The following is a 19,954-nucleotide window of genomic DNA, read 5'->3' as shown; positions in this document are numbered from 1 at the left end:
CTGAGGGAGCAGGCGCTGTCGAGATGCCAGTGCTGAGGGAGGGCTTCACTGTCAGAAGGTCAGTACTAAAGGAGCGGGCACTGTGAGAGGGCGAGTGATGACAGAGCCCTGCACCGTCAGAGGGTCAGCACAAATAGAGTGTCACACTGTCGGCGGGTCAGAGCTGAGGGAGTACCACATTGTCAGAGGGTCAGCGCTGAGGGAGTGCCATGCTGTTGGAGGGTCTGTGCTGACGTAGTGTCACATTGTCGGAGGTGCAGTGCTGAGGGAGTGCTGTACTGTCAAAGGGTCAGTGCTGAGAGAGTGCTGTACTGTCAGAGGGTCAGTGTTGAGGGAGCATCACACTGTCGGAGGGTCAGTGCTGAGGGAGTGTCACACTGTCAGAGGGTCAGTGCTGAGTGAGCGTCACACTGTCAGATGGTCAGTGCTGAGAGGATAGCGTACTGTCAGAGGGTCAGTGCGAGGGAGTACCGCACTGTCGGAGGGTCAGTGCTGAGGGAGTGTCACACTGTTGGAGGGTCAGTGCTGAGTGAGTGTCACACTGTTGGAGGGTCAGTGCTGAGGGAGTGTCACACTGTTGGAGGGTCAGTGCTGAGTGAGTGTCACACTGTCGGATAGTCAGTGCTGAGAGGATATCACACTGTCAGAAGGTCAGTGCTGAGGGAGTACCGCGCTGTCGGAGGGTCAGTGCTGAGGGAGTGTCACACTGTCGGAGGGTCAGTGCTGAGGGAGTGTCACGCTGTCGTATGGTCAGTGCTGAGAGGATAGCGCACTGTCAGAGGGTCAGTGCTGAGGGAGTACCGCACTGTCGGAGGATCAGTGCTAAGGGAGCGTCACACTGTTGGAGGGTCAGTGTTGAGTGAGCGTCACACTGTCGGATAGTCAGTGCTGAGGGAGCATCACAGTGTTAGAGGGTCAGTGCTGAAGGAGCATCATATTGTCGGAGGATCAGTGCTGAAGGAGCGTCCCACTGTTGGAGAGTCAGTGCTGAGGGAGCATCCCACTATTGGAGGGTCAGTGCTGAGGGAATGCCACACCATTAGAGGGTCAGCGCTGAGGGCCGGGCACTGTCAGAGGGTCAGAGTTTAGGGAGCGGACGCTGTCAGAGAGTCAGTGCTGAGGGAACACCACATTGTCAGAGTGGCAGTGCTGAGGGAGTGCTGCACTGCCGGAGGGTCAGTGCTGAGGGAGTGTCGCACTGTTGGAGGGTCAGTGCTGAGCGAGAATCACTCTGTCAGAGAGTCAGTGCTGAGGGAGCGTCACACTGTCGGGGGGTCAGTGCTGAGAGAGCGTCGCACTGTCGGAGGGTACTGCTGAGGGAGCATCACACTGTCGGAGGGTCAGTGCTGAGGGAACTTCGCACTGTCGGAGGGTCAGTGCTGAGTGAGCGTCGCACTATCGGAGGGTCAGTGCTGAGAGAGTGCTGTACTGTGATGGAGCATCACAATGTCTGGGGGTCAGTGCTGAAGGAGCATCACACTCGGAGGATCAGTGCTGAGGGAGCATCACACTGTCGGAGGATCAGTGCTGAGGGAGCATCACACTGTCGGAGGGTCAGTACTGAAGGAGCATCACACTGTCGGAGGGTCAGTGCTGAAGGAGCATCACACTGTCGGAGGGTCAGTGCTGAAGGAGCATCACACTGTCGGAGGATCAGTGCTGAGGGAGCATCATACTGTCGGAGGGTCAGTGCTGAAGGAGCATCACACTGTCGGAGGGTCAGTGCTAAGGGAGTGTCACACTGTTGGAGGGTCAGTGCTGAGTGAGCGTCACACTGTCGGATAGTCAGTGCTGAGGGAGCATCACAGTGTTAGAGAGTCAGTGCTGAAGGAGCATCATATTGTCGGAGGATCAGTGCTGAAGGAGCGTCCCACTGTTGGAGAGTCAATGCTGAGGGAGCATCCCACTATTGGAGGGTCAGTGCTGAGGGAATACCACACCATTAGAGGGTCAGCACTGAGGGGCGGGCACTGTCAGAGGGTCAGTGCTTAGGGAGTGGGTACTGTCAGGGGGTCAGCGCTGAGGGAGTGTCAGTACTGAGGGAATGTTGCAATGTCAGAGGGTCAGTGCTGAGGGAGCTTTGCACTGTCAAGAGGGTCAGTGCTGAGGGAGTGTCACACTGTCGGAGGGTCAGTGCTGAGGGAGCATTTCACTGTCAAGAGGGTCACTGCTGAGGGAGTGTCGCACTGTCGGAGGGTCAGTGCTGAGTGAGCGTTGCACTGTCTGAGGGTCAGTGCTGAGAGAGTGCTGTACTGTGAGGGAGCATCACAATGTCTGGTGGTCAGTGCTGAGGGAATACCACACCATTAGAGGGTCAGCGCTGAGGGGCGGGCACTGTCAGAGGGTCAGTGCTTAGGGAGTGGGTACTGTCAGGGGGTCAGCACTGAGGGAGTGTCAGTGCTGAGGGAGTGTCGCACTGTCGGTCAGTGCTGAGGGAGTGTCGCACTGTCGGTCAGTGCTGAGGGAGCATTGCACTGTCAAGAGGGTCAGTGCTGAGGGAGTGTCGCACTGTCAGAGGGTCAGTGCTGTGGGAGTGTCACACTGTCAGAGGGTAATTGCTGAGGGAGCATTACACTGTCGGAGGGTCAGAGCTGAAGGAACATCACACTGTCAGAGGGTCAGTGCTGAGGGAGCAGGCGCTGTCAAGAGGGTCACTGCTGAGGGAGTGTCGCACTGTCGGAGGGTCAGTGCTGGGGGAGTGTCGCACTGTCAGAGGGTCAGTGCCGAGAGAGCGTTGCACTGTTGGAGAGTCAGTACCGAGGGAGCATTGCTGTGTCGGAAGGTCAGTGCTGAGTGAGCGCTATACTGGATGTGTCGCCTTTCTATCCTTTCAAGACTGGTGTAAAACTTTCTCTGCAATATTTGAAGTAGAGAACAGGAGTTCTGCCTGCTGTCCTGGCGAATGTTTATCTGTGATCCCACATCACAAAAACTAGTGATCTGGTTCTTTATCATTTTGTTTTTTATGGGAACTTGCTTTCTGCAAAATGGCTGCAGTGTTTCCAATGTCAGTGACTACTTCATTTGCTGTAAAGTCCTTTCAGACATGCTGAAGTGGTGAAAGATGCTAGATAAATGCAAATCTTTCTTTCTACCTACAGCAACAAGCACTAACAAAGTTAGGTATAACATTGGCAATTACACAGCATTTATTGCCCATTCCTAATGTTCTGGAGAGGGTGGTGGTGAGCTCCCTTGAACTATTGCTGTCCATGTGCTGTCGAGGTATTCACAGTACTGTTGTTGCAGGAGCAGTGCTCCTGCTGGGCTGTATTTGTGTGCCACTGTGTAGAGGCCTGGGGGTACCACTCAAGCCTTGTACTGCCTTAAATGCCGTTGTGCATAGTTAAACACACAGTGAAATTTTGAGGCAGCATTGGTGGCATCATCCAGGACTTTAACCCTGTGACAGTGAAAGAACAACTAGTAAGTTCCAAGTGAAGATGGTGTGAGAGTCGGCTGGGAACTTGCAGGTGGAGTTGTTCCCCTGCGTGTGCTGCCCATGTCCTTCTAGGGATCTGTCGAAGGAATCTTGGCTTTGGTGGGAACGCAGCATATCCAGCAAGAGGCACACAAAAACAATTTTTCCTGCTGCAGACAACTCACTATTGCATGATCAAGATCAAGGGCCAGAGGCAGGAAAATTCAGCTGGTGGTTAGGTTGGACACTAACATACAGCACTATGATGGTTATGCCTCAAAGAAAGGCAGCAGGTGGTCTTTGGAAAACCAACTCAAATAGGTTTATTCATTCATTCGTTTTCACCATAGCCTTAGTGAGGCAATTGGCTTCTCTATCTTGCTTCTCCTCTGCCTTCATCTCATTGTTATCCCTCCCCACCCCCATTTTCTTCTTCCTCTCCTGCATGTGCTCTCAATTTCTCCTTCAAATTTTGCTATAGGGACATGCATACATGTGAATGAGAAGCAGGTGTAAACCACACTGCCCTAAATTCTGATCAAGGATAGTCAGCATGGTTTTGTGAAGGGCAGGTCGTGCCTCACAAACCTTATTGAATTCTTTGAAAAGGTGACGAAGGAGGTTGATGAGGGGAAAGGGGTAGATGTGGTATATATGGATTTTAGTAAGGCGTTTGATAAGGTTCCCCATGGTAGGCTACTGCAGAAAATACGGAGATATGGCATTGAGGGTGAGTTGGAGGTTTGGATTAGGAATTGGCTGGATGGAAGAAGACAGAGGGTAGTAGTTGATGGCAAAGTTTCTTCATGGAGTGCCGTCACTAGCGGTGTTCCGCAAGGATCTGTTTTGGGACCATTGCTGTTTGTCATTTTTATAAATGACCTGGAAGAGGGGTTAGAAGGTTGGGTGAGCAAGTTTGCGGATGATACGAAAGTCGGAGGAGTTGTTGACAGTGAGGAAGGATGTGGCAGGTTACAGCAGGATATAGAGAAGCTGCAGAGCTGGGCAGAAAGGTGGCAAATGGAATTCAATGTAGCTAAGTGTGAGGTGATTCACTTTGGGAAGAATAACAAAAAGATGGGGTACTGGGCTAATGGTCGGATACTTGGTAGTGTGGATGAGCAGAGGGATCTTGGTGTCCATGTACACAGATCTCTGAAAGTTGCCACCCAGGTAAATAGTGCGGTGAGGAAGGCATATGGCGTACTGGCTTTTATTGGTAGAGGAATTGAGTTCCGGAGTCCTGAGGTCATGATGCAGTTGTATAAGACTCTGGTGCGGCCGCATCTGGAATATTGTGTGCAGTTTTGGTCGCCATACAATAGGAAGGATGTGGAGGCACTGGAACGGGTGCCGAGGAGGTTTACCAGGATGTTGCCTGGTATGGAAGGAAGATCGTATGAGGAAAGACTGAGGCACTTGGGGCTGTTTTCATTAGAGAAAAGAAGGTTTAGGGGTGACTTGATTGAGGTGTACAAGATGATTAGGGGGTTAGATAGGGTTGACAGCGTGAACCTTTTCCCGCGTATGGAGTCGGGTATTACAAGGGGGCATAGCTTCAAATTAAGGGGGGGTAGATATAGGACTGAAGTTAGGGGTAGGTTCTTCACTCAGCGGGTCGTGAGTTCATGGAATGCCCTGCCAGTAGCAGTGGTGGACTCTCCCTCTTTATGGGCATTTAAGCGGGCATTGGATAGGTATATGGAGGATAGTGGGTTAGTATAGGTTAGGTGGGCTTGGATCGGCGCAACATCGAGGGCCAAAGGGCCTGTACTGCGCTGTATTCTTCTATGTTCTATGTTCTATGTAAACCAAATTTGCCATTCAGTAAGACCTGGGATAATCTGATTGTCTGTCCCCAATGAACTGTGACTCCCTTGTCAATTAAGATTCGATCTGCCTCTGCCTCTGTTGCTGTCTGGGGAACAACATTCCAAAGGTTCACGATCCCATGAGAGATCAAATATTCTCCTTATCTTCTTCTTCAGTGGAAGAACCCTTCTTTTAAAAGCTGTATTTGATTTTATTTTGATTTGGTTTGATTTATTACTGTCACATGTACCAAGGTACAGTGAGAAGTGCTGTCTCTTTGCTTTACAGGCAGATTGTACTGTACAAGTGTATCAGGGTAACAGAACAGAGTGCAGGATACAGTGTTACAGCTACCAAGAAAGCACAGAGAGAAATTAACATTTGAGAGGCCCATTCAAAAGTCTGATTACAGCGGGGAGGAAGCTGTTCTTGAATCTATTCATATGTGTATTCAAATGTTTATATCTTCTGCCCGACGGAAGTGGGTAGAAGAGAGAATAACCAGGGTGGGAGGCATCATTAATTATCTTGGTTGCTTTCCCGAGGCATCAGGAAGTATAGATGGAGTCAATGGCTGGGCAGCTGGTTTGCGTGATGGACTGGGCTGTGTTCACGATATTCTGTAGTTCCTTGTGGTCTTGGGAAGAGCAGTTGCCAAACCAAGATAGGATGCATTCTGTGTTCTTCTGTAAGAATTAGTCAGACATGCCAAACTTCCTACGCCTCCTGAGGAAGTAGAGGCGTTGTTGTGCTTTCTTGACTGTAGTGTCAACAGAGGAGGACCAGGACAGATTGTTGGTGATCGTCACTCGCAGGAACGTGATGTTGTCGACCATCTCCACCTCAACTCCACTGGTACAGATAGGGGTGTGCCCTCCACTCCGTTTCCTGAAGTCAATGACCAGATCCTTCATTTTGCTGCCATTTGTAGTCTGTCCCAAGAGAGGAAACATCCTTTTAGCATCCTTTATGTCTCAATTAGATCCCCGCTCATTCTTCTAAATTTGAATGGATACAGGACCACGTGACCAAGCTTTCCTAAGATAACACTCGCCACCTCACCCCCCCACCGCAACCCCAGGTATCAGTGGAGTGAACCTTCTGAACTGCTGTTCATGCAATTATACCCTTTTATTATGCAAGGCGACCAACACTTTACATAGTAATCCAGATGTAGTTTTATCTATATAACAATAGCAAAACATTCCTACGTTTATATTCCATTCCCCTTGCAATGAACAGCAACATTCCATTTACCTTCCTAATTTCTTGCTGTGCCTGTATAGTAACTCTGTGATTTGTGTACCAGACTATCCAGCTTCCTCTGTACCTCAGAGTTCTGTCATCTCTCTCGATTTAAATAACATGCTGTTTTTTTCATTCTTCATGCCAGAGTGTGCAAGTTCCCACATTATACTCCTTCTGCTACATTTCTGCCCCCTTATTTAGCCTGTCTATATCCCTTTGCAGACTCCTTATGTCCTCATCACCGTTTGCTGCCTACCTTTGTGTCATTAACAAATCTATCAACCATACATTTCATTCATTTTTCTTAGCCATTAAGATAAATTATAAATAATCGAGGCCCCGGCAATGATGTTTGTGGTGTCCCACTTGTCACGTTTTGACAACCTGAAAATGCCCCATTTATAGCTACTCTGTTTCCTGTGAGCTAGCCAATCCCTTACCCATGCTAAAATATTACCCCTAATTCTTATTTTGCATCAGAACCTTTGGGAAATCTAAATACAGCACATCCAAAGGCTCTTCTTTATCCACACTGTGTTAGTTCCTCAAAGTTAATCAAATATGATTTCATTATAATCAAATGTGTTGCCTCTGCCAAATTGAATGGACAAAGTCAAAAATCACACGACACCGGCTTATAGTCCAACAGGTTTAATTGAAACCACAAGCTTTTCGAGACTGCATACCTTCCTCAGGTAACTAACTACCTGTGGAAGGAACAGCGCTCCAAAAGCTTGTGGTTTCAAATAAACCTGTTGCACTATAACCCCAGTGCAACACCGGCACTTTCACATCAGGATTGAATGGAGATTTTTGAAATGGCTCACTATGTCTTCCTTAATAAAAGATTCCAACATTTTCCCTAGGACATGTTGACTAACTGGCCTGTTATTTCATGCTTCTGACTCCCTTCTTTTCTGAATAGAGCAGTTACATTCACGATTTTCCAGTCTGATGGGATCTTTCTAGAATCTAGGGAATTTTGAAAATTTATATTAATATATCTTCTATCCAGGACATCTTTCCAGGACAAGACTGTTGGGTCTTTGTTTCTGATGTGTGTACTTGGCTGTCTTTCTCTCTCTCACTGGACTTAGCAATCCTTTTGATTCCTGAACTCCTATTCATTTGTCTTTCCGTCCATCCAGCTGATTCTGAGCATCCTCCGTCATAGCTATATTTCAAAAGGTGTTATCGTTTGCTCGTTCTCTTTCTTCAGAGTCCAACTCTCGCATCCATAGAGTGAAATAGAGTGGAATAAGAAGTTTCATTTAAAAATCAGCTGTCCTGTCACTTTGCATCCAGAACTGCATTCTTGACATGAAAACCCGAGTGAATATCTCCAGATGGCAATCTTGCATTTTTGATAAAATGATTCAAACACATGGAAAAAAGACTGATTCATTGAAATGTGACTCTTAAAATATTTCCACCATGTTCTATGTTTATGACTATTGGGCTAAAAGCAATACATTACGTTCTTCACAAAGGTGATTGATTCCCCCCAATAAAGGCTGTCTGGACCAAAGGTGGAAAATGTCTTTCTATTCTCTATAGTTAACAGTTTCTTTGAACTTGTCTCTCATTGCTTCTAAGTTGCAAACACTATTCCACATCTACTTCCTTCTCTATGCGTTACCATGTGTTGAAACCAACACTTTGGACTGCTATGGGAGACAAAGGAGGAGATTTGCTGGGGCCCCAGCATATACGAACAAAGAACAGTACAACACAGGAACAGGCCCTTCAGCCCACCAACTGTGCCATCATGGGCTATCGTTCTAAAATAAAAGCCTTTTGCCTTTACCTAGTCCGTATCCCTCTGTTCTCCACCCATTTGTATGTCTGTGAAGAGGCCTCTTAAACGTTGCTATTGTATCTGCCTCCAGCACCTCGTTTGGCAGTGCATTGCATGCACTTACCACTCTTGTGTAAAAAACCTGCCACTCATATCTGCCTTACATTTTCCCCCTTTTACCTATGTCCCCTCGTAATTGACTTTTCTGACTATCTATTCTATCTATGTCTCACATAATTTTATAAACTTATATTAAGCCCCTCATCCTCCAACGTTTAAGTGAAAATAAACCAAGTTTGTCCAATCTCTCCTCATTGCTAATACCCTCCAAATCAGGCAACATCCTGCTAAACTGTTTCTGTACCCTCTCCAAAGCCTCTACATCCCTTTGGTAGTATGGTGACCAGAACTGTGCGCAATATTCCAAACGAAGCCTAACTCAAATACTATACAGCTGCAACATCACTTGCCAGTTTTTATACTCTATGCCCCGACTGATGAAGGCAAGCATGCTATGTGCCTTCTTGACCACCTTATCCACTTGTGTTGCCTCTTTCATGAAACTGTCCTCCTGTACACCTAGACCTCTCTGTACATTGATAAATGGTTCTGCAATTTACTGTATACTTTCCTCCTGCATTAGATCTTCCAAAATGCATCACCTCACATTTGTCCAGATTAAAATTTATTTGCCATTTCTCCACCGAAGTCTGCAGCCTATCTATATCCTGTTGTATCCTCTGGCAATTCTCCTCACTATCCACTCCTCCCCCAATCTTTGTGTCATCAACAAACTTTTTACTGAGACCACCTACACTCTCCAAAGCATACTGATTCCTGTGGAATACCATCGGTCACAGATCTCCAGTGAGAAAAGCACCTTTCCACTGCTACTCTCTGTCGTCTATAACCAAGCCAGTTCTGTATCCATCTTACCAGCTCAGCATGGATCGTATTACTTCACCTTTTGTATCAGCCTGTCTTGAGGGACTTTGTCAAGGCCTTGCTAAAGCCCATATAGACAAAACCTACCACCCTCATCAAACATTTTTATCACTTCCTCAAAAAACTCAAATCAAATCTGAGACACAGCCTTCCCCACACAAAGCCATGTTGCCTATTGTTAGTAAGTCCATATTTTTCCAAATGCGAGTAAATCCTATTCCTGGGAATCTTCTCCAGTAATTTCCCTGCCAATGCTATCAGGCTCACTGGCCTGTAATTTCCCAGATTATCACTGTTGCCCTTCTGAAACAAAGGAACAATGTTGGCTATTCTCTAGTCTCCTGGGACTTCTCCCATGACTAAAGAATTATTTAATACCTTGCTGGCCTCAGGAGAAGTGCCAGCTGACTGGAGGATAGCTAATGTGATTCCTTTGTTCAGGAAGGGCAGCAGGGATAGGCCAGGTAATTGTAGGTCATATAGTCTGACATCAGTGGGAGAGGAATTATTGGAAATAATTCTGAATGACAGGATTAATCAACACTTGGAAAGGCAGGCGTTGATCAGGGATAGTCAGCATGGATTTGTTGGAGGAGGATCCTGTCTGATTATTTGAACTTAACTGAAAAAGTAACTAAATATACTTATGAGGGTAGTGATATTGATATAGTTTACATGGACTTCAGTAAGGCCTTTGACAAGGTGCTACATGGAAGGCTGATCCAACAGGTAGGAACTTGTGGAGTCCAAGGCAAGTCAGCAAATTGGATCCAAAACTGGTTTATAAATAGGAAGCAAAGGGTGATGGTTTTGTTATTGGAAGCCTGTGACCAGCAGGGTACCACAGGGATCAGTTCCAGGACCCTTACTGTTGATTATGTACATTAATGACTCTGATGTGAATGTTGAAGGTTTAATTAGTACGTTTGCAGATGACATGAAAATTGAGGGTGTTGTTATTAGTGAGGAGGATGGACTCAGGTTACACACTGATGTTGATCAGCTGGCAAATTGGGCAGAACAATGGCAGATGGAATTTAATCCTGATAAATTAGAGGTGTTGCATTTTGAGAAGTGCAATAAGGGAAGGATATGCATAATAAATGGTAGGTCCCTCAGGAGTACTGAGGGACAGAGGGATCTTGGTATACAAGTCCATAGATTCCTGAAGGTGTCAGCACAGGTAAACAGGGTGATGAAGGCATACAGGATGCTTGCCTTCATTAGGTAGGGTGTACATTTTGGGAACAAGGAAGTCTTGTTACAGCTGTATAAAATGTTGGTTAAGCAGATGGAATACTGTGTGCTGTTCTGGTTACCACACTATTGGAAGGACGTGATTGCACTAGAGAGGGTGCAGAGGAGACTTACCAGGATGTTGCCTGGGCTAGAGAGATTCAGCTATGAAGAGAGACCAAGGTTTGTTTTCCTTAAAGAAGAGAAGACTGGGGGGGGGATCTGATTGAGGTGTACAATATTATGATAGACAGAATAGATTGTGAGAATCTCTTCACTGTGGCAGACATGTCTAAGACAAGAGGACTGAAAAATGTGTTGCTGGAAAAGCGCAGCAGGTCAGGCAGCATCCAAGGAGCAGGAGAATCAATGTTTCAGGCATAAGCCCTTCTTCAGGACCTGCTGCGCTTTTCCAGCAACACATTTTTCAGCTCTGATCCCCAGCATCTACAGTCCTCACTTTCTCCTAAGACAAGAGGACATAAGTTTAAGGTGAGCAGTGTATGGATTAGAGGAGATCGGAGAATGTTTTTTTCACTCAGACGGTGGTAGAAATATGGAATGTGCTGCCTGAGAGGGCAGTGTGGACAGGTACTCTTACAACATTAAGAAGCATCTGGATGAGTATTTAAAATGCTAGGGCATAGTAGGCTATGGACCAAATGCAAGTAAATAGGATTAGTGTCATTTGGTGTTTGTTGGTTGGCATAGACATGTGGGCCGAGGGATCTGTTTCTATGCTGAATATATCTGAGACTTACAGTATCTTGGCCTGGTGGTTCTGGCCCTGCGTTTAACAACCCAGAAATCATAAGTTCAAATCCAATCATAACAAGTTGTGAAAGTGAATTCAATAAATCTTATGGACCAAAAACAGAGAGTGATCACAAAATCTGCCAAATTGTTTTAAAGAATTTTTAGGATTAATTAAAGCCCCTCAAGAATAAGGAGCCTGTCATCCTTATTTAGTCTGGTCTACGCATATCTCTAATACTCCACAAGTTAACTCTTAATACCATTTGAAGTGATTTAGCAAGAGCCCTCATCATAGAAATACAAACATTAAATTAGGAGTCGGCCATTTGGTCCCTTGAGTGCCTGCCGTTTTGTGATAAGATAATGACTGATCTCATGGTGGGCCCAACTCAATTTTCTCACGCAGGTGGATAAATCCACCAGAAGTGATGTATGGGTAAACTGTAGAGGCCTGGCAAAATAGGAATCAGGAGAAAAACTCTTCACTAGTGGAGTCATACCTGGCACAAAGGAGAATGGTTGTTGTTGGAAGTCACTTTTCTCAGCTTCAGGACATCTCTGCGGGAGTTCCTCAGGGTAGTATCCTGGGCCCAACCATCTTCAGCTGCTTCAGCCATGACCTTCCCTCTATCATAAAGTCAGAACAGGATGTTCGCTGATGATTGCACAATATCCAGTACCATTGGCAACTACTCAGATACTGAAACAGTTCATGTCCAAATGCAACAAAACCAGGATAATATCCAGATTTGGACTGATAAGTGGCAAACAATATTTGTGCCACACAAATGCCAAGAGATGACCATCTTCAACAAGAGTGATACTGATCATCTGCCCTTGACATTCAATGGCATTACCATCACTGAATCCCCCACTATCAACATCCTGGGAGTTATCCTCTCCAACAAGAGAGCATCTAGCTATCACTCCCTTAACATTAACAATGGTGTTATCAGCATTGAACCCCACCCCGCTATCAACATTCTGGGTATTACCATTGACCAGAAATTGATCTGGACCAGAATGGCTACATGAATAGGTTGGTGTCTAGGAGTCCTGCAGCAATAGACAATAGGTGCAGGAGTAGGCCATTCTGCCCTTCGAGCCTGCACCACCATTCATTATGATCATGGCTGATCATCCTCAATCAGTATCCTGTTCCTGCCTTATCCCCATAACCCTTGATTCCACTATCCTTGAGAGCTCTATCCAACTCTTTCTTAAACGAATCCAGAGACTGGGCCTCCACTGCCTTCTGGGACAGAGCATTCCACACACCCACCACTCTCTGGGTGAAGAAGTTTCTCCTCATCTCTGTCCTAAATGGCCTACCCCTTATTTTTAAGTTGTGTCCTCTGGTTCGGGACTCACCCATCAGCGGAAACATGTTTCCTGCCTCCAGAATGTCCAATCCTTTAATAATCTTATACATCTCAATCAGATCCTCTCTCAGTCTTCTAAACTCAAGGGTATACAAGCCCAGTCGCTCCAATCTTTCAACATAAGATAATCCCACCATTCCAGGAATTGACCTCGTGAACCTACGCTGCATTCCCTCAATAGCCAGAATGTCTTTCCTCAAATTTGGAGACCAGAACTGCACACAATATTCCAGGTGCTTCTATACTCAATCCCTCTTGCTATGAAGGCCAGCATGCTATTAGCTTTCTTCACTACTTGCTGTACCTGTATGCTTGCCTTCATTGACTGGTGTACAAGAACACTCAGATCACTTTGTACTGCCCCTTTACCTAACTTGACTCAATTTAGGTAGTAATCTGCCTTCCTGTTCTTGCCACCAAAGTGGATAACCATACATTTATCCACATTAAACTGCATCTGCCATGCATCTGTCCACTCACCTAACCTGTCCAGGTCACCCTGTAATCTCCTAACATCCTCCTCACATTTCACCCTGCCACCCAGCTTTGTATCATCAGCAAATTTGCTAATGTTACTATTAATACCATCTTCTATATCATTAATATATATTGTAAAATGCTGCAGTCTCAGCACTGATCCCTGCAGTACCCCACTGGTCACTGCCTGCCATTCCGAAAGGGAGCTGTTTATCACTACTCTTTGTTTCCTATCAGCCAACCAATTTTCAATCCAAGTCAGTACTTTGCCCCCAATACCATGCGCCCTAATTTTACTCACTAACCTCCTATGTGGGACTTTATCAAAAGCTTTCTGAAAGTCCAGGTACACTACATCCACTGGATCTCCCTTGTCCATCTTCAGAGTTACATCCTCAAAAAATTCCAGAAGATTAGTCAAGCATGATTTCCCCTTCATAAATCCATGCTGACTCTGACCTATCATGTTACTACTATCCAGATGTGTCGTAATTTCATCCTTTATAATAGACTCCACCACTGAGGTCAGACTAACTGGTCTATAATTTCTTACTTTCTCTCTCGCTCCTTTCTTAAAAAATGGTACAACATTAGGCACCCTCCAATCTGCAGGAACTGATCCCGAATCTATCGAACTCTGGAAAATAAATCACCAACGCATCCACGATTTTTCGAGCCAACTCCTTCAGTACCCTGGGATGTAGACCATCAGGCCCCGGGGACTTAACAACCTTCAGACCTAACAGTCTCTCCAACACCAATTCCTGGCAAATATAAATTCCCTTCAGTTCAGGTCCTTCAGCCACTGTTACCTCAGGGACATTGCTTGTGTCTTCCCCAGTGAACACAGATCTGAAGTACCAATTCAATTCTTCTGCCATTTCTTTGTTCCCCGTAATATATTCCCCTGTTTCTGTCTTCAAGGGCCCAATTTTAGTCTTAATCATTCTTTTGCCTTTCACATACCTAAAAAAACTTTTACTATCCTCCTTTATATTATTGGCCAGTTTACCTTTGTACCTCATTTTTTCTCTGCATATTCCCTTCTTAGTAATCCTCTGTTGTTCTTTAAAAGCTTCCCAGTCCTCCGTTTTCCCACTCATCTTTGCTATGTTATACTTTTTCTCTTTTGACTTTATATGTTTCTTAACTTTCCTCGTCAGCCACGGCCACCCATGTCTCCTCATAAGATCTTTCTTCCTTTTTGGAATGAACTGATCCTGCATCTTCTGCATTATACCCAGAAATATCTGCCATTGTTCCTCCACTGTCATCCCTGCTAAGATATTGCACCATTGAACTTTGGCCAGCTCCTCCCTCATAGCTCCATAGTTCCCTTTATTCAACTGAAATATTGTCACTACCGATTGTACCCTCTCCCTTTCAAATTGCAGATTGAAGCTTATTGCATTATGGTCACTACCTCCTAATGGCTCCTTCACTTCGAGGTCCCTGATCAATACCAGATCCAGAATTGCCATCTCCCTGGTGGGCTCCAGCACCAGGTGTTCTAAGAATCCATCTCTGAGGCACTCCACAAAGTCTCTTTCTTGAGGTCCAACACCATTCTGATTCTCCCAGCCTACCTGCATGCTGAAATCCCCCAAACCAACTGTAGTAACATCTTTGCGACAGGCCAATTTCAGCTCCTTATTCAACTTACACCCTACATCCAGACTACTGTTTGGGGGCCTGTAGATAACTCCCAAGAGGGTCTTTCTACCCTTAGAATTTCTTAGCTCTATCCATACTGACTCTACATCCCCTGATTCTAGGTCCCCCCCGTGCAAGGGACTGAATATCATCCCTTACCAACAGGGCCTCCCCACCACCTCTGCCCGTCAGTCTGTCCTTACGATAGCACGTATGGCCTTGAATATTCATTTCCCAGGCCCTGTCCACTTGAAGCCATATCTCAGTTATCCCCACAATATCGTAGCTGCCAATTTCCAAAAGAGCCTCAAGCTCATCCATCTTATTTCTAATACTTCGTGCATTCATATATAGTATTTTTAATTTGTTACTGCCCTCACCCTTCCTATCAACCCCTATTTCACTCAACCTTACAGCATGACCCCTTTTTGAGTTTTCTGCTTCATTGATACTGTTGTCTTTCTTGACTTCCCTTGGTCTAAATTTCCCTTCAATTTCCTTCTTAAACTTCCAGTTTGTCCCCTTCTCCCCCCCGCTATTTAGTTTCAACGCAGCTGTGTTGCAGTAGCAAACCTGCCTGCCAGAATACTGGTCCCTAACCTATTAAGGTGCAAACCGTCTCTTTTGTATAATTTATGCTTATCACAAAACATACCCTAGTGATCCAAGAATTTAAATCCTTGCTTCCTGCACCAGTTCCCCAGCCACACATTCAAGTCCATTATCTCTCTGTTCCAAGCCTCTCCAAGGAACTCACCTTCTATCCCCAAAAGCCTGCCCACCATCTGCAAGACACAAGTCAATGTGATTAAATACTCACCATTTGCCTAAGGGGTGCAGCTTCAACAACACTCAAGAAGTTCAACACCATCAGGGACAAGGGCAGCAAATATATGGGAACACCACTACCCGCAAGTTCCCCTTCAAGTCTCACACCATCCTGACTTGGAAAGATATCGCCATTCCTTCAGTGTTGTTGGATCAAAATCCTTGAATTCCCTCCTGAATAGCACCATAGCTGTCCCTATACCAAACGAACTTCAGCAATTCAAGAAGGCTTCTCAGGGCAACCGGCTCAGCCAGTGACACATACATCCCTGTCAACAAATTTTAAAATGGAGTGAATTCTCACAAAGTCTGATTCATTAGAAACAAGTAAAACATCCCAAGATACTTAATAGGTGTGTTATCAAGTAAAGGTTGACTCCACATTACATAAGAAGATGGAGTATAAGGATCAAAAGCTACATCAAAATAGTTGGTTTTAAAGGATAAAAGTAATGATTAGATTCCCTACAGTGTGGAAACAGGCCCTTCAGCCCAACCAGTCCACACTGACCCTCTGAAGAGTAACCCTCCCAGACCCATTTCCCCTCTGACTAATTGACTTAACACTATGGGCAATTTCCCATGGCCAATTCACCTAACCTGCACATCTTTGGACTGTGGGAGGAAACCAGAGCACCCAGAGGAAAGCCACACAGACAGTCACCCGAAGCTGGAATTGAACCAGGGACCCTGGTGCTGTGAGGCAGCAGTGCTGACCACTGAGCCACTCTGTAAGGTAGAGAGATGGAGCTGTTTAGGGAGGGAATTCTAGAGCTCGACAACCCAAGCATCTGAAGACACAGCTGTCAATGGTAGAGCCATGGAAATTGGAGGATGCTTGAGAGCCCAGAATTAGTGAAGCATTACGATCTCAGAGGATTGTTGGGACTGGAGGAGATTATAAAGATAGGGAGGGATAAGACTATGGAGGAGAACTTTATAATCAACACTGATCACCACCTACTTCCCCTTCAACTGATGAATGAGGATTCCTAAATATAAGAACATAGAACTTAGGAGCAGGATAAGGCCATTTGACTGTTCAAACCTGCTCTGTCATTGATAAGAGCATAGCTGATCTGGTTTGCAATTGGAACTCTGTCTTCCCTCTAAAACCCTAACTGCCTTGTCAATCAAGCCTTGAATAGACCCAGCCACCACTGCTTTCTGGGAAGATGAATAACCTTCTGAGAGAGAAAAAGAAATCCTCCTCTCTATCTTAAAAAAACCTATTAATCTTAAACTTTGTCCCCTAGTTCTAGTCTGTTCCACAAAGGGAAATATTTTCCCAATAACTGCCTGTCAATTCCTTTCAGGATCTTACATGTTGCAATAAGATTACCCCTTATTTTTCTAAACTCTCAAAGGCTGCACATCCAGCCTGTCCAACCTTTCTTTGTAAGATAAGCCTTTCGAGCCCTTGTCCCAAGAAGAGATCAGTGATTCCTCATCTGAGAAAACAGTCTTTATGGCCAATTTCAATACAGAAGTAAAGATTCTTAAATTGAGCTGGTCTATTCCAGATGACTGTCACCATGGTGCGTTAGTGTACATATTAAACTAGCTACCTCTCTCTTCAGTAATGTTTTCTGCCAATTTAGTAGAATTCAAAGGAAACCAAAGGAAGGAAGCTTTAAATATTTTCAGTGCAGGCAATTTCAAAGCCCTTAAAGAGAACCTGGATTTAATACCTCATTTAAAATGTAGCACTTCCAAAAGTACTCCTTTCTCACAGTATGATCCATGCAACAGTACACTCCCTCAGTACTAACCCTCTGACTGTTCAGCGTTCCCTCAGTACTGCTTTTGCAATGGTGCAGCACTCCCTTAGTGCTGGATCCTCTGATAGTGCAGCATGCCCTCAGTTCTGGTCCTCTCAATCTGGATTATATAGTCAAATCTCTGGAGTAGGGTCTGAATCCAAATCTTTGACTCAGACCTAAGAATGCTACCAATTGAATTGAAGCTGAAACTCCAATATATAAGAATAATTTATCAAAGGCAATACATACTGCACAACATTAACGTTCAGTTCTGATGAAGGATCTGAAGTAAAAGTAATTAATTATTTATCCTCTCTACAAAAGCTATGTTTTTAGTATGTGCAGTTTTTATTTCAGATTTCTAGCTTTATCATTTCTGATTCCATCTCCAGAGTTTTCTTGTTATTCATCATCCCAAAACGTTCATAAGTACAGTCAGTCCACAAATCACTCCATTGTCAGATATTGTGGAATACGGTGGGCAGATTTATGACTGAGTGTTTTTCTTATTGATGGTGAGAGTCAAAGCCTATTTCATATGAAGCCTTTAATAGCAAATTAATATTAAAACAAAACAAATGTAAAATCATTTATGTAGTTATTTTAGTCCTCTTTGACCCATAATTAATGGTTTAATTGGCAAGTTACCATTTTAATTCATTAACACTGCTAAATGTAATGAGACCAAAAGCATCTTTGACGTCCATAAAACATGTTTTTGATGAGCATTAATAATGATTAAACAGGACCGCAGATGGTACAATTTCACACACTGCTCTTTTACTGTTTAAAACTCCATTTAGCTTAGACTTAGCACATACATAATAAATGATACGTGCTCCAGCACAGGGATTCTTTAATGAATGGTGTCACTAGCTTCCACATCAATCACTGCCAGCTCTCACTAAATGTAAAACATTGATTCATTTTTAAGTTCATTTTATTGATGAAACAATTAACTTGTCACCTGATCTCTTCCCCTCACCTCAAGCCTCTGTCCCTTTCCCGTCTTATTTCTGTGGCTAGCTCTGTCAATATTGACTCCAATAACCTTTCCTCATCCTTTCTCAGTTTTAAAGCCCCCAATTTATGTGCCCTCTCAACTTGGCTCCACAGTGTGTTGAGAGGACCCATTGCACTACCTCCAACTCCAAATCATTCATTCTCAGACTCAAAAGTGTGCATGTCTTGAGCTACTTCCGTTCCCTCTGCATTCTACAGACATTTAAAACCCAAGCTGGAATGAATCGTGCCCCCACCTCTCTGAATCCTGATTGTGCGGTGCCCTGGACAATAGGCCTTGAGAACTGAGGGAGGACTGCATGTCAGAGATGCCATCTTTGAGGGGAGGACACATGAAACCTGTCTGCCCTCTCAGATGGGATGTAAACAATCCCGCGGCACTTTTGGAAGAGCAGTAGGGGGATTCCACCCTGGTGTTCTGGCAAACACATCCCTCAATTGATATGCACAAAAAAAAAATGGGATAGCTGGTTATTATGACATTCCTGTTTGTGGAAGATTGGTGTGTGTAGATTTAAAATAAGCAGTGGATCATCAGTTCGACACAATGACAAAAGTCTACGTTTCCTCCACACCAACAGAAACTACACTTCAAAACTACTGCATTGGCTCGAAAGCACCTTGGGACCCCTTGAAATAAATACGACAAAAAAAAACAAAACTTGCTGGAGAAACTCAGCAGGTCTCGCAGCAACCATGTAAATCGATCTTCAGCGAAAACCAACTCTGCTTGGAAAACTTCATTAGAAAGTTGCGATGGTGTTCAGTAGATAGCAGGCTCTGCCTAACCCCCGCCGATGTCAGTACCAGCTCATGACAGTGACCCAGTCCTGCAACCTGCGGAATACAGGGCACTCCGTCTTCACTCTATGCTCGGGGCGCCAACCTGCAATTCATCAGTTTAAGAAATTTCGTCTTGTTAAAAAGTCAGCGTCTTTTTTATCCCCCGCCCCCTTTCCCAGATTTAGCCAGATTAGGACTTGGGGAGACTGAGAATGGAATTCCATACAGTTTGGGGAGGGGGGGGGGGGGTGGTGTGGTGTAGGGTCAGAATTAAATTCAAGGAAGTTAAGTTGATTTTCTATCAGACAGCTGGAGGGCGATTCTGCAAATGAAACGTCTAAAAATGACCAAAGCCAGGACAAATGTTTATTAAAATAACCGCGGGCTTGGTTTTAAAACGACTAACCAGAACGGCTTTGTTTTGGAGCGGGTGGACTAGCACTGATCAGGTACAGAGGGACAGCTACTGGGGGAGGGTGGAGAGGGCAGAGGGTGGCGAGAGAGAGGCCTCTCAAAGGTCTCAGATAAAGGGCGTCTCAAAAAGGCTCTCCGACAGAAATTGCTTGTCTGGCGAGCAGGATTATTTTGTGTGTGGGGTGGAGTGTCTATGTGCAGGGCAATGGGAAGCATGGGAGAAGGTTACAAAAATGAGGATTGCATTTGAAACGTCTCGACTTCTGAATTCTACTGGGCTTAAAAAAAAGGTATCCCTCGCTTCAGATGGACGACCAGGTCAAGGACAGAGTCTCCGGAGAGGAGAGGGGTGGGGGTGGGAGCCTCGGAAATCGATGATTCCTGCCCCAAGGCCTCTCATCCATCAGCTGAGGCC

At 45.1% G+C, this 19,954-nt stretch overlaps 1 protein-coding gene across 9 annotated transcripts in view; it reads left to right on the top strand.

Annotated features, from left to right (window-relative positions):
• Positions 1-19,954, top strand: part of LOC122543214 (growth/differentiation factor 11-like) — a 58,313-nt gene that overhangs the window by 8,541 nt on the left and 29,818 nt on the right. For 5 of the 9 annotated variants that reach the window (XR_006309961.2, XR_006309959.2, XR_015755747.1 and 2 more), the window contains one exon: positions 7,701-8,009. The exons of 3 other annotated variants lie outside the window; for them this stretch is intronic. The gene's annotated coding sequence lies outside the window, so the exon portion shown is untranslated. Of the gene's footprint in view, positions 1-7,700; positions 8,010-18,923; positions 19,323-19,954 lie in introns of those variants that run through there. One more of the 9 variants, XR_006309956.2, reaches the window with a different exon arrangement.

Source organism: Chiloscyllium plagiosum, unplaced genomic scaffold, assembly GCF_037043375.1.
Source record: "Chiloscyllium plagiosum isolate Xiang-an unplaced genomic scaffold, Cpla_swu_hap1 HiC_scaffold_53X, whole genome shotgun sequence".
Lineage (NCBI taxonomy): Eukaryota > Metazoa > Chordata > Chondrichthyes > Orectolobiformes > Hemiscylliidae > Chiloscyllium > Chiloscyllium plagiosum.
This window is presented reverse-complemented; position numbering and strand designations above follow the sequence as displayed.